The 11,380-nt window shown below is 44.0% G+C and overlaps 1 protein-coding gene across 1 annotated transcript in view; it reads left to right on the top strand.

Annotated features, from left to right (window-relative positions):
- Positions 1-239: 239 nt before the first annotated feature.
- Positions 240-11,380, top strand: part of RGS6 (regulator of G protein signaling 6) — a 254,432-nt gene continuing 243,291 nt past the window's right edge. Inside the window, exons 1-2 of the mRNA XM_082760815.1 lie at positions 240-273; positions 472-674. The gene's annotated coding sequence lies outside the window, so the exon portion shown is untranslated. The remainder of the gene's footprint in view (positions 274-471; positions 675-11,380) is intronic.

Here is an 11,380-nt window from a genome sequence, read left to right as displayed (position 1 = left end):
GGCGGCCCGAGGGCGCCGAGTTCCTCGGGGAGGGTCCGGAGCCCCTCGGCCGCCCCCAGGTACCGGCAGCGGGGCTGGGGCCGGGTCCGCCCCCGTCCCGCCCCGCCGGGCTCGGGCTGCCGGCGGGAGGCGCGGTGCGGCCGCTGCCTGCCTCCTGCCTCTCCTCCTCCTCCTCCTCCTCCTCCTCCTCCTCCTCCTCGCCGCGGCCTGAGGGGCGCTGAGCAGAGCGGCGAGGCGAGGTGGGAGAGCCCCGCGGGTGCCTCGGTTGCCAGGGTAATGGGGGCGGCCGCGGGCAGGGGGCGGGCGGGTCCCCGCTGCCCCCCGGGGGGCTCGGGCGCTGCTGGCGGGGCCCTTTGCGGGCTGGGGCCCCGCTGGGATAAAGGGGGGGAGCCCCGGGAGGGCCGGGGAAGGGGCCGGTGCCCCGCGGGGGGAACTTGGAAGCGCGGCGGTGACGGCTCCCTCCCCCGGCAGGCAGAGCCCGGAGCCCCCCGCACCCGGAGCGCCTCCGCGGGCATTCACCGGGCACAGGACTGGCGGCGAGCCGCGAGTGTTTCTCCGAGGGAAAAGCGGATTTTCCTCCAGATCACGGCACCTGCATCGACCCGAGAGGCGCCCGACGGACCCCTCTGCTCGCCCCCGCTGGACGCAGCCCTCGCCGGGGCCAGGACGGCCTGGTAAGTCACTGCGAGGGGCTGCCACCGTCCTGCCCCCGTGACACCGAAGGGTTACGGTGGCTCTCGGCTGGTTTCTGTTTTAGGAAGTGCCACCGCGTAGGGATGGGAGAGGAGGAAAAATCCGCCTTCGGTAAACGACACCACGCTGCCAAAACTCACCTTCACGCTGGCATCCCGCCCCGTGCATCGGTGGCTCCCCACCCCGGGGAACGCCGCGCTCGGGCTGTGTTGGTGCGCTTCTGTGGGAAGTGCTGGGAGAGCTGCGAGTGTGAAAAGCGCCTGGTGAAGGCACGGTGTTATTTGTAGTTGCTCGCTGAAGAAATAGCAGAAGAGGTTAACAGTAGTTCAGAGCTTTGGGGATGGAAGGCGTTTGATACCATCTTAAATGATCTCTGAGGTTGATTTGGTTTTACATAGATGCAGAAGGCTGTGCATATTTTCCTTCATCCATTTCTTTTTCCTTTTTTTTTTTTTTTCTTTGAATGCCAGGTTTGTCCTAATCTTGCAGCTCAGAAGAGCTAGCAATTGTTTGCTGTGGAGTTATGATTCATAACGCTTCCTCGCCAGCTGATTGTGAACGCTTCCACTATACTGCCTTGTAAATCTGCTTAAAGGAGAGGTCAGATGTTGAATTGTAGTTGTGGACTTGGAGGCATGGGGTTATAAGCACAGAATAATAGTACTTACTGCTTGAATGTGTATGTGAGATGCTGAAGAAACTGTTTAGACCCAGACAACATCGTCATTATTATTGGATGCGCTGTTCTTTTTTCTAGCAACCCGACTAATAAAGCAGTCAGGCAAGCATTCCAATTTCCTTCCTAACTGGCTACAACTGTGGTGAACTTTTTAAATAGCGCTTTTTTTTTTTTTTCCTCTTAAAGTGTAGTGGTAATCAGAAATAGTTACTTGCTACATGTTACGCTGAGGTTTATAAGCAATAGATGTTTAAAGATTGCTGTTCAACCTAGCTGATGAAGTTTTCTAGTTTCCCTTTACTACCTGGCCCAATATGAAGCTGTGTGTAGGCACTGTTGATGCTGCCTGCCTTTGTTTCTCTCCGAAGCTTCCTGTGATGCAGGTAGTGCAGACATCTGTTTTAACCAAAATGACACCTGAGGGTAAGAGGAAAAAGCATGTCCTCGGTAAGCAGTGATTACCTCCTAACCCCTGATGAGGTGCTCCGGTGCCTGGCACGTAACTGGTGGAGGCCACAGGTATGCTGTAGGTGAGCAGAGCCCTGTTCATTCCTGAGAGTAACTCTGCCTTAATGCTCATGGGAGGAGAGCTGAGCACAGGGGCTGGAAATGCTGGGATCTGTCACTGTCCCCTCGAGCAGCCAAGGAGGGGAGAGAAGGAGAGGGCAGCACTGTCCCAGCAGACTGCAGCAAACTAGCAGATGGCGGGGGAAGAAAAGAAGCTGCTGTATGTGGAATAGCAGGAGGGCAAAATAGCTGCAGTGTGTCGTCTTAATGCTGTGTGTTAGTCTGTGGAGAAACTTCTGAATGTGCCGTGGCTTGTGCTTCCTGATGGAATACAAGGGTGTTGCTGGGTGATTATTTTTTTGTTCTCTTTCATAATGTGAGCCTCCAGCTTTTCAAGAATGAAGGGATAGCTAACCCAGAGGCTCTGGCTTGAAGTACCTTTGATTTCTAAATCCAACCACGCAGCTGTAAAGCAGCAGCAGGAGGGTGGGCACTTCTGCCCTTCTGAGCAGCTAGTGCGTTCTGTGTGCTGGGTGCCTGGCACTTAAGAAGCATTTCTGCAAACACATCTAGGCTCTGTAGAGGGCAGATTGTATGAGCAAACAGGTCCACAGCACTGAGCAGCTCCAGGGTGTTTCAGAGGACAAGTATTTCATCTAGTTTTCAGAGCTGACATGCCCCTGGTTCCTCGTGGGACTTTTCTCAGCTTGTTCACGATTGCATTAGTGTAAGAATTCATACTATGTTATTATAATTACAAGGAAAACTCAGGTACAATAGGATTATGATGTTGGTAATTTGGGGAGGTGTTTCTTTGTGTCAGTCTTTGAACTGCTGCCACCAACGTGGCATGAAACAGTGCTCTGCCATCTAAAGTATCAAATGAGATGTAAGCTGGGCATCAGGGCCTTGTGTTACTTCTGAAGATGTAGTAGTACTTTGAGCCCTGAACACTTGCTGCTGTCTGCATGTTAGAGAAAAGCTGACCAGGAGAAGAGCTGTGCTGGCCGAGCACATTTCAGAAGCACTTAGGTGCCCCTTGGTGATGATGGATACCTTGGGTGGTTTGCAGAAGCATCTGGACAAGTCAGTCGCTTGGTTCCTGTTGAGTTACACACCTGATTCCTCAGGCTAGAAAATTCCCTCCTTGCATCTTTGAGCACTGACACGTAGTTGAACATCTTTCTTCATATTCTGAACTGAATTGCTAAGCTCCTACACCTCTAAAAACTTTTTTTCTGCAAATTTCTGCCTTTACTCAATCTCTTAACTTCCTGTGTAGTGACCCTTTGTAATGTCAGAACGCTGCTCGAGTTGTGCCCTTGAGGTGGTGTTTTATAGGAGTTTTGATGTGGCTAGAAGGCACGCAGTCTGAAGTAATTTGAAAAATTTGGCATATCTTTATACACTTGAAAAGATAAAAATAGATGTATTATGGAGGCTAATGGGGATGGATTACCCTTATCCTTTAATGATAGAGTGACTTTTAAAGTTGTTGTTTTTTTAAGGATGCTGTTAATATTAGTGAATCTGCAATGTTTTCTTAGTCCATATACATTTTACCATGAAAAGACTTCTGCATAATTTTACTTACTGTTTTTAGCTGGAGTGATAGCATAGTGTGGTGGCTGGGGAATGAACTGATTTCTGCTGTTGTGCTTTATGAAGAGAGGAGCAAGAAAGAGGAGCTAATTTGTATTTTCCTCAGTGGTTGTCAAGCTCTAGAAAGATTGTAGAGTCAAGAGAGACTGCTGCTACCCACTTGTGTCACATCACATCTCTGGCTGTTTTTTTTTTTTTTTTTTTTTTTTTAACTTCCCTGTAGATGATAGCAAAGATTGTGGAGGGAGATGTAGATTAAAATTTCAGCAAGCAATAGAGTTCTGGCATTTTGGTGTCCCAGGAGCTCTGCATTGTCATGCTGGAAGCAGCTCTCTGTTCCTTGACCCAAGAGCAGCAGAAGGTGGCACAGGTACTGCGCCCAGCCTGCCTGGAGGTGGTGGGGGCCATGAAGTAGCTTGGCAGTGAGGAGGAATTAGTGCATTTTTTAAAATTTTATTTTATTTTTGCCAGGAATCTTCAATTCACGAGAGTCACAAATGTCATCCCGGTGAAGAGGAATGCTATGTCATCTTTTTCACTGTACTTATAGAACCTGGCAGCAGTGGTGAAAGATTCACAGGGTAGTTAAAAGCTCCTCGGATTGATTAATACAGACCTACTGTGCTATGGGGATGTGTGCGCTGAGCAAATGAAAACTAATGGCTTGAAAGCCAGGGTTTATATGTTCAATTTATTGCTCTGTCATCCGTTATGTGAATATGGGGAAGTCACTTAATTTCATTGTGATTTAGTTTACCATTTTGTAAATGAAAATAATATTTGCCTCTGTCACAGATGTGCAACTAGTTCTAGCTCATGCCTTCACTAGTGAAACTGCAGTCTGGCATGGATGCTTATTAGGTCAATTAAAGGAGCTGCCTTCCTATGAGCATTATAGTGTAACAGCAGTGTAGTAAAGCATAGCAGCATTCATAATGCACGTGGCATATATGGCTATTTGCGGTAGTTGAGTGAGGGCATTGTGGAGTTCAGGATAGAGGAACCACTGCAGGGGGATTTTTAGGCTCTGCTGTACTGTGTGGGTGCGTGAACTCGAGCTAGCTAAGTCAGGAGTGCCTCAGATGCTTTTTACATTGTAATTACTGACATGATTTGGACTTCATTTGCATCTGTAAAGGCTATACGTTGCTGAGATAAACAGCTGGGCAGTGAAATCATAGTATATTGCATAATGTCCTTGAAGTACATGGAATGCAACCAGGGCTGTTGCATGGTGCCACATCTTCAAAAGCACCTGTGCCTTTGGGTAGCAAATTTCCCATTTAATTTTATGCAGGGCACTTGCAATTTTCCACCCTCTTGAGAATGAACATCCAGCAAGAACTCTCAGCACTTTGGGATGTTTTAAATGAGATTGCACAGTCACCGATCAATGCAGGAGTGAATTGGTTGTTATATCAACTTGCATTAGACTACTTGAAGAGAGTTTTATTTTACCAAACTCCATTTGGCACAGGGAGCTTATGTGGAGTGATTCTGAAGTGGGAATCTAACAGGTACTGGGGTATTTATTTTCTTATTTTAATATTTTGATTTTCTTGTCAGCCCATATTTGAGCATCCATTAGCTTGCACTTCTTCTCATTTAGTTTTTCTTTTTAATCAATTTTCTTTAGCTCTTTTCAACTTACTGGATATAGTGGAAACTAGAAAATGCAGTCTGTCCCCCAGAAGTAGTTTACTGTGTTTGCAATTAATTTTTTCTACGGGGCATGAGATACAAGGCGCTTCAAGAGACGGTTTGTTTGATGGATGAACTTCGTGGGCAGAATGCTCTTAGCACACCTTGACTGATCCGAAGAAGATGTTTTTTAAAAAAGGGATTTATATGGGAAGAGGGATTAGAAGTCTACCCTCAAGCATTATATTATCAGTGTAGTCAGTCATCTCGTTTTCCACAGTGAATGATTTTGGCCAGAAAGCTGGCATTGTTGCAAAACAACAAAATACAGCTTCAGCTCTTTCCTTTGCAGCTGCTCCTTGCAGGCTGATAGCACTGTATAAATACTGCAGTTGCTTGGGATCACCAATTCAGATGAAGATCAAAGTTGGGCTATGCTTCTCTTTGCATTTCTAAACTCGCATACTGCTGACGCTTATTTCAGTTGAATATTCAGCATATATTTGCTGTTACATTCTCTGCGACTATCCTTGGTAACAGCATGTTGGCTCAGAGCTTTTCCAAGAGCCCTTGTGCTCACAGCAGTATTTTTTTTTATTATTATTATTATTATTGGAAGGTGGAATGATGATAGGTGGGCACTCCATTTTGTTCTGAATTCTTTGGAAGGAGGATGGGTGTATTGGAGCCAATTTCTTCCTTGGTATAGCATCATTCTGGTCCATTAAATCAAAAATAAATTTGGTACACGAGTGCCAATTTTAACAATTGATTTCATAAAGGGAGATGCCTGCCTTGTTAACAAGCGATTCCTGTGTCAATATTCACCACCACCCATCCATCCACATTGCACCTTTTCTTTCAGTTGTCTTGCTCTCTTGTTTATCCGTCTGTCAAATAAAAGAAAGCTCTGAAAGTGGGAAACATCTTCCTTTTAAGTCAGCAACGCTTCTAGCACATCTTGGGTGGACAGACCAGAAAACAGGTAGTGTTTATTTCTCTCTCTCTCTCTCTCTCTCTTTTTTTTTTTTTTTTTTTTAAATGGATTCATCAGGGAATTTGGGACCTAGTCAGTGTCAGATGCTGAGCAAGTTCCTTTGTCTTGGCTTCTGCCTCTGGGTTTACTGGCTGTAATATCCAGTTATAGACAATGTTTTTCATTTTTTCTAATATCTACAAATACCTGCAGGTATAGAAATATGTAGACAGAGTATCCAAATGGGGCATGGCTGCCTGGGGAAAAGTGAGGAAAGTAATCACCTCCTGCTGTCTGTCAAGAAGCCGTGTGATCTTCTGCCAGGTAACTGAGACAGGCCACCTGTGGCTAACGTGGCACCTTGAGCGTGTAGTCATTTTATTAAAGGGCATACATAACCAGGAAAAGCAAGTGAGTGGTGACAAGTATGTAGAGAAAACAGCGGCTCGCATTAAATTATGCAGTGGGCTGAGTTTAAAAAGGTAGCCTGTCTATATGCAGGAAGCCAAGCGGCTTGGATTGCCTCATGTCCGACGGCTAGCTCTGCCCAAATGAGATGGATGGCTGTGCCCGCAGTACGTGTCCTTGGCTCAGGAGCCTCTTCTGGCCACCAGGTGGTATCTCCTCTGTGTCTTGAAGATATAATGGTGGGGGTTTTGTGCTTTTGTTGTTTTTACAATGAATGTTTTAAAAAATGTGAGATTGTTTTGCAGCCCACAGGGATAAGGTTATGCATCACAGGACAGGATGTGGTGTGGGGGTCTGTGAAGTTGCACAATTTCTTGGGAAACTGGTGGAGGAATGAGTAGGAAGTTGAGAGCCTAACCTCGTGTAGGATCACCCCCACTGACTGTTGTGTGCAAGCAGTGACAGGAGAGACCTGTGCTCCAAGAACAATGCCAGCACAAGTACTGGTTTGGAGCTCTCCAGAAGGGAGCCTGGGAGCAAGCTAGCAGCCAAGCAGTGCAAGTGATCAGGAGCACAGAGCTTGCTCTCTGCCCTGGTGCTGTATGGAGATGTAGGTATCCCCACAGGATGTTTTGAGGCACGTTTTTCACTGGAAGCAGACATGCTGGTGTGTGTGTGTGTGTGCCAGCTGTGAGCTGGTACAGAGGGCAAAGGAATGGGGTCCTTGGGAACCTACGAAATTTCCCTGTCTAAATAAAATTGCTTTCTCATAAACAAAGAGGAAGTTGTTTGGCCAAAAAGTAATAATATTGAACTTTAAGGGAGGTTGCTGGAAGTGTTTATACTTTGTTACTTAAAAACAGCAACAGAGTGAATATTGTTGATAGTACTGCAGAGCTCAGCACTTGTGGGGAGGGGCAGAAAGTCTGGGGATGATCTTCCACTGGGAAAGTATTTTCAGAGGAACTTACTTGAGTTACTGTCTCATTTCCAAAGCAGTCATTGGAAGGACTTTTATGTGCTTTGGGAACTGGACTTCACTGACCAGAGGCAGACCCCCTTGGCTGCTCCTCCACTCAGGGAGCAGCGCTGTGGTACCTGGAGTGACACCAGACCCTTTACTCGGGCACTGCTGACTGTGGGGTCGCTCCCTACGCAGGAATCCCCAGTCCCCCTTTCGCTAGCACGTGGCTCCTCTGTGTTGTCCTCTAGTATGCACGACTTGTTGGATCCCTACTTTAATGAAGTAACAGTTAACCAGGAGAAGAAAGGGAACCTACAGGTTTTCTTCTTCCCAGTGCAATGATAGAGAGACTTTTGTAATGGATGGGAAATACCAACTTGATCTTAATGGGCACTAATTGAATGCGGGTTAGCTGGTTATTTTTCCCTGCCTCTTCACTGCTGTCACTTTAATAACAAGATCTATTTGATCTGAATATTGAATCAAACCAGGCAGGGATTTTTCCTACTGGGTTCAGCAGGTATGTGGCTATATGATTCCTCAGGCACGTGAAAAGCCATGTAGTCTAGATGTGTCCAGTAGCTAGAATGAAATTAGCAGGATATTAATGACGTGAAATCAATTTTTATTCTACGGTGGTGTGCTAAAGCTTCAAATCTCTTATGATTTGATGTTAGTAATACAAGTCAATGATAAGCTACTCTTGAAATACATTAATTAACTAGCACAAAGGTCATTTCCACTTACTGTTATCCCAAATTGCATTTCAGCTGAGCAGTTCTGATAGATATTTACATAGGGATTCATGTACTAGATTCTGTTTTCTAGGATTAAATTTGTGCAGATTACTCAAGCAAACCATCTCAGTTTATCTCAGATGTGCAAGAAATGTTTGCAACTGCCAATTTTGTCTATTAAGTTGACAAATTATTTATTAAATGAGGATCAAAGTCTAAATATGATCCTGTATAGGTTTGTTAAACCCAGGTGATATTTTCAAGAAATAGTTTGCCTTGCAGAATTTCTTCTAACTTGGCATTTCTTCTCTTTCTGTCTCCATTATCTATAAAACCCAGAGTCAATAAGGACTCGTAGATGGGGTAATTTCTGTGAAGCAGATGGGTTTTTGTGCCTATAAGAGTTTTCTTACAGCAGTCATTTGCAGTAGTCAAGGTATTTTAGAGCATGAATGGAAAGCTGTTAATTTATTGCTTAGTTTTTATCACCAAATTTACATATATGCTGAGATAACATACATACTGATGGTATTTCTGCCTGAAAATGTAGAGGTTGTTGACTTTGAAATTTTGTTATTAAACTCCTGTATCAGAAAATGTAAAGAAAACCAAAAGGTTTTCTTGCTTTTCAGAGCAATATTTTATTGGTTATTCTAGTTTAAATGAGTTCACCGATTCCTTTGTGATATATAGGAGCTATTCTCTTTGCAGCCTCTGGCTTTGGGGGGAGTTTGAGGAGCCTGATCAGATAAGAGGGAGATAAAGCTCACCACAGTTCAGTACGTTTTGTCTGTGGCTGCTTATCTAGTCCAGCATGATTATGTTTCTCCAGAAAAAGAAGAGCTATTATAAAGAATAAAATAATAAGAAAATTTGAAAGGAAAAAAAAAAAGAGCCAAATGCATCCTCTCCTTTTAGCATCTATCTTGGTATTTTTTCTGGAGGTTTTAGTTTAAGGCTTCGTAGGCTATCTTACCCACAAACAAAAAGTTACAGACCACTGGTTTGCTCCCTGTGTATGTTTGACTCAGAGAACAGTTAGCACAAATGGTTTTCAAGTGTTATCACTTGCTGATGTGGAGTCTAAATTACTGCAAGGATGGCTGTTGTCAGAAAAGTAGCCATGGGATAATAGCATTCTTTTAACCTTCAGGGACAGTTTTATTTATTTACTTATTTATTTTGAAAGCACACATATGGGTTTTGGTTGCTGGTGTGTGGATGTGTGCTGGTATGTGTTAGCCATTGGTAATGCATTGGTAACGGCCTGTAGGAGTGAGATGCTGACTGTGCTCTGAGGTAACAATTGGTGAGGATCTGTTCTGAAGACTGCATGTGTAATTTTAATTTTTTTTAAAAACATAAATGAAATGTCAGTTTTCACCTTTCTCTGCCCTGCATAACAGAAACAGCCATAGAAGAAGGAGTTGGATTCTCTTCTGGTCAATGCACCACAAACATTTACTTGGAAAGGCTCAGAGGGCAGAGGCTTTTTTTTTTTTTTTTTTAAAACCTGTTTCTGCTTGCTTCTTGAGTACAGAAGGCTGGCATGGAGGAAAAATGCTGTTTTAAAAAAAAGTCAGTAGGATCTCTTGAAAAATTGGTGATGTGATTCTTTCCTGTTGGGGTAAGGGTTTTTTTGTTGTTGTGGTTTTCGTTTTTTAATAGAACATTATTGAGTGGTAGCACTTATCAGTGCAGCTTTTTTGCAGTGCAGCAAGCCAAATAACGTTTTAAAATTCTGCCTGGAAGGAAGAGGAAGAGGGAAATTCCTGCTCTCACTGGGATCGTCATTACGACTCAGTGAATGTTTTGTTCTTCTTGGCTTCTTGAGCTCACAGGGATTCCTGAGTGAACTGTCTAGAGCTTTGCAAGACTTGATGTTGTTCGGATTATGGACATGTGTCCTCTTGGGGTATAATGAAACCACTGACAGGCTGCTCAGAGGCCACCGGTGGCTTGAGATGTTCCTGGCAGAGCCATCACCTGGGTTGGCTGGATGTGGACAGGCAACCTAGAGGTGAATAGCTCAAAGCTATAAAGAACGACCAGTTCCCATGGTCATTCTGTCTTTAGCTCTGCTCTTTTCAAATGTATAGATGGGGATGTGAAAACATATAGACAGGCAAAATAAACAGTCCAACTACCAAAGCAGTACAATGACTGCCAGGTTTAATTTCTGCCAAGGCTTTGCTTCCTTTCCTGTTGTTGCCTCTCCAGTACTCGGTGTAATCAATTAACATCTACTCTTTATTGATGCTGGCTGCCAAATACATAACTGTTTTCTGCTGCCACTTGAGTACTCTGTATTTGAATATCAGGCTTTTTTTTTTTTTTCTTCTTCTTGTTGCAGAAAAGCCAGGGAAAACAACTGTTTGAAGAACACACTCACTGCAATCAGTAAAAGTTGAAAATGGTTGCAAATAATATCCAGAGTTGTCATTTGATTATTTGGCAGTGTAGTTTGCCAACACAGGGAGAGCTATTAAATATGGACTTCATGGTCCAGCTGCTCCTCTCTCCCCCTTAATTACCATCAATAGTATCTACTGGGCCTCTGTAGCTTATATACATATCAGGTTGGAGTTCTAAAAAAAGCTAGAGTTCTTAGCTTACAGTGATTTTCATAGTAAGGTAGTAATCATAAAGGAATGTGCATAACTGAATGTTCTTCTGATTTGTTTGGATTATTCATTAAAATTGAGAAATAAAATTTAGTGTTTTCCTGCATGCAAAGCTTACACAAAGTCCACCTATCTATGTTTTTGTGCAAAGTGAGTTGAGATTAGCAGGAATGCCATACTTGCTACTAAAATAAGTGTGACAACCGAGGAAGGACACCCTGTCATTTTTCAGATGCATTCACACAATTTATGCTTGGGCTATAGGAAACTGAATTAACCATCATTTTATAAAATATATATAAATAAAATTATGTAAGACATGTTGGTAGTAAGAGGGGAAGATACTAATTGTCTTGAAGGAAATTATTAACGCTGTGAACCAAAATGAAAAGTATGAGTTTACCTTAAAATGTACCTCTACCCCTCCTGTTGCTTGTCTTGTTGCACCGGAGTAGCTGAGAAGCTTCAAGATGCACTGTGGTGGGAAGTCCTGAAGTGTCAGAAAATATCAAGTGAGCTAGCAGTAGAACAACACCACAATTTGTAAAT

This window comes from Aythya marila (assembly GCF_965140915.1).
Source record: "Aythya marila genome assembly, chromosome: 5".
NCBI classification, from domain to species: domain Eukaryota; kingdom Metazoa; phylum Chordata; class Aves; order Anseriformes; family Anatidae; genus Aythya; species Aythya marila.
The sequence above is the reverse complement of the archived record's forward strand: the minus strand, read 5'-3'. Positions and strand labels throughout refer to the sequence as shown.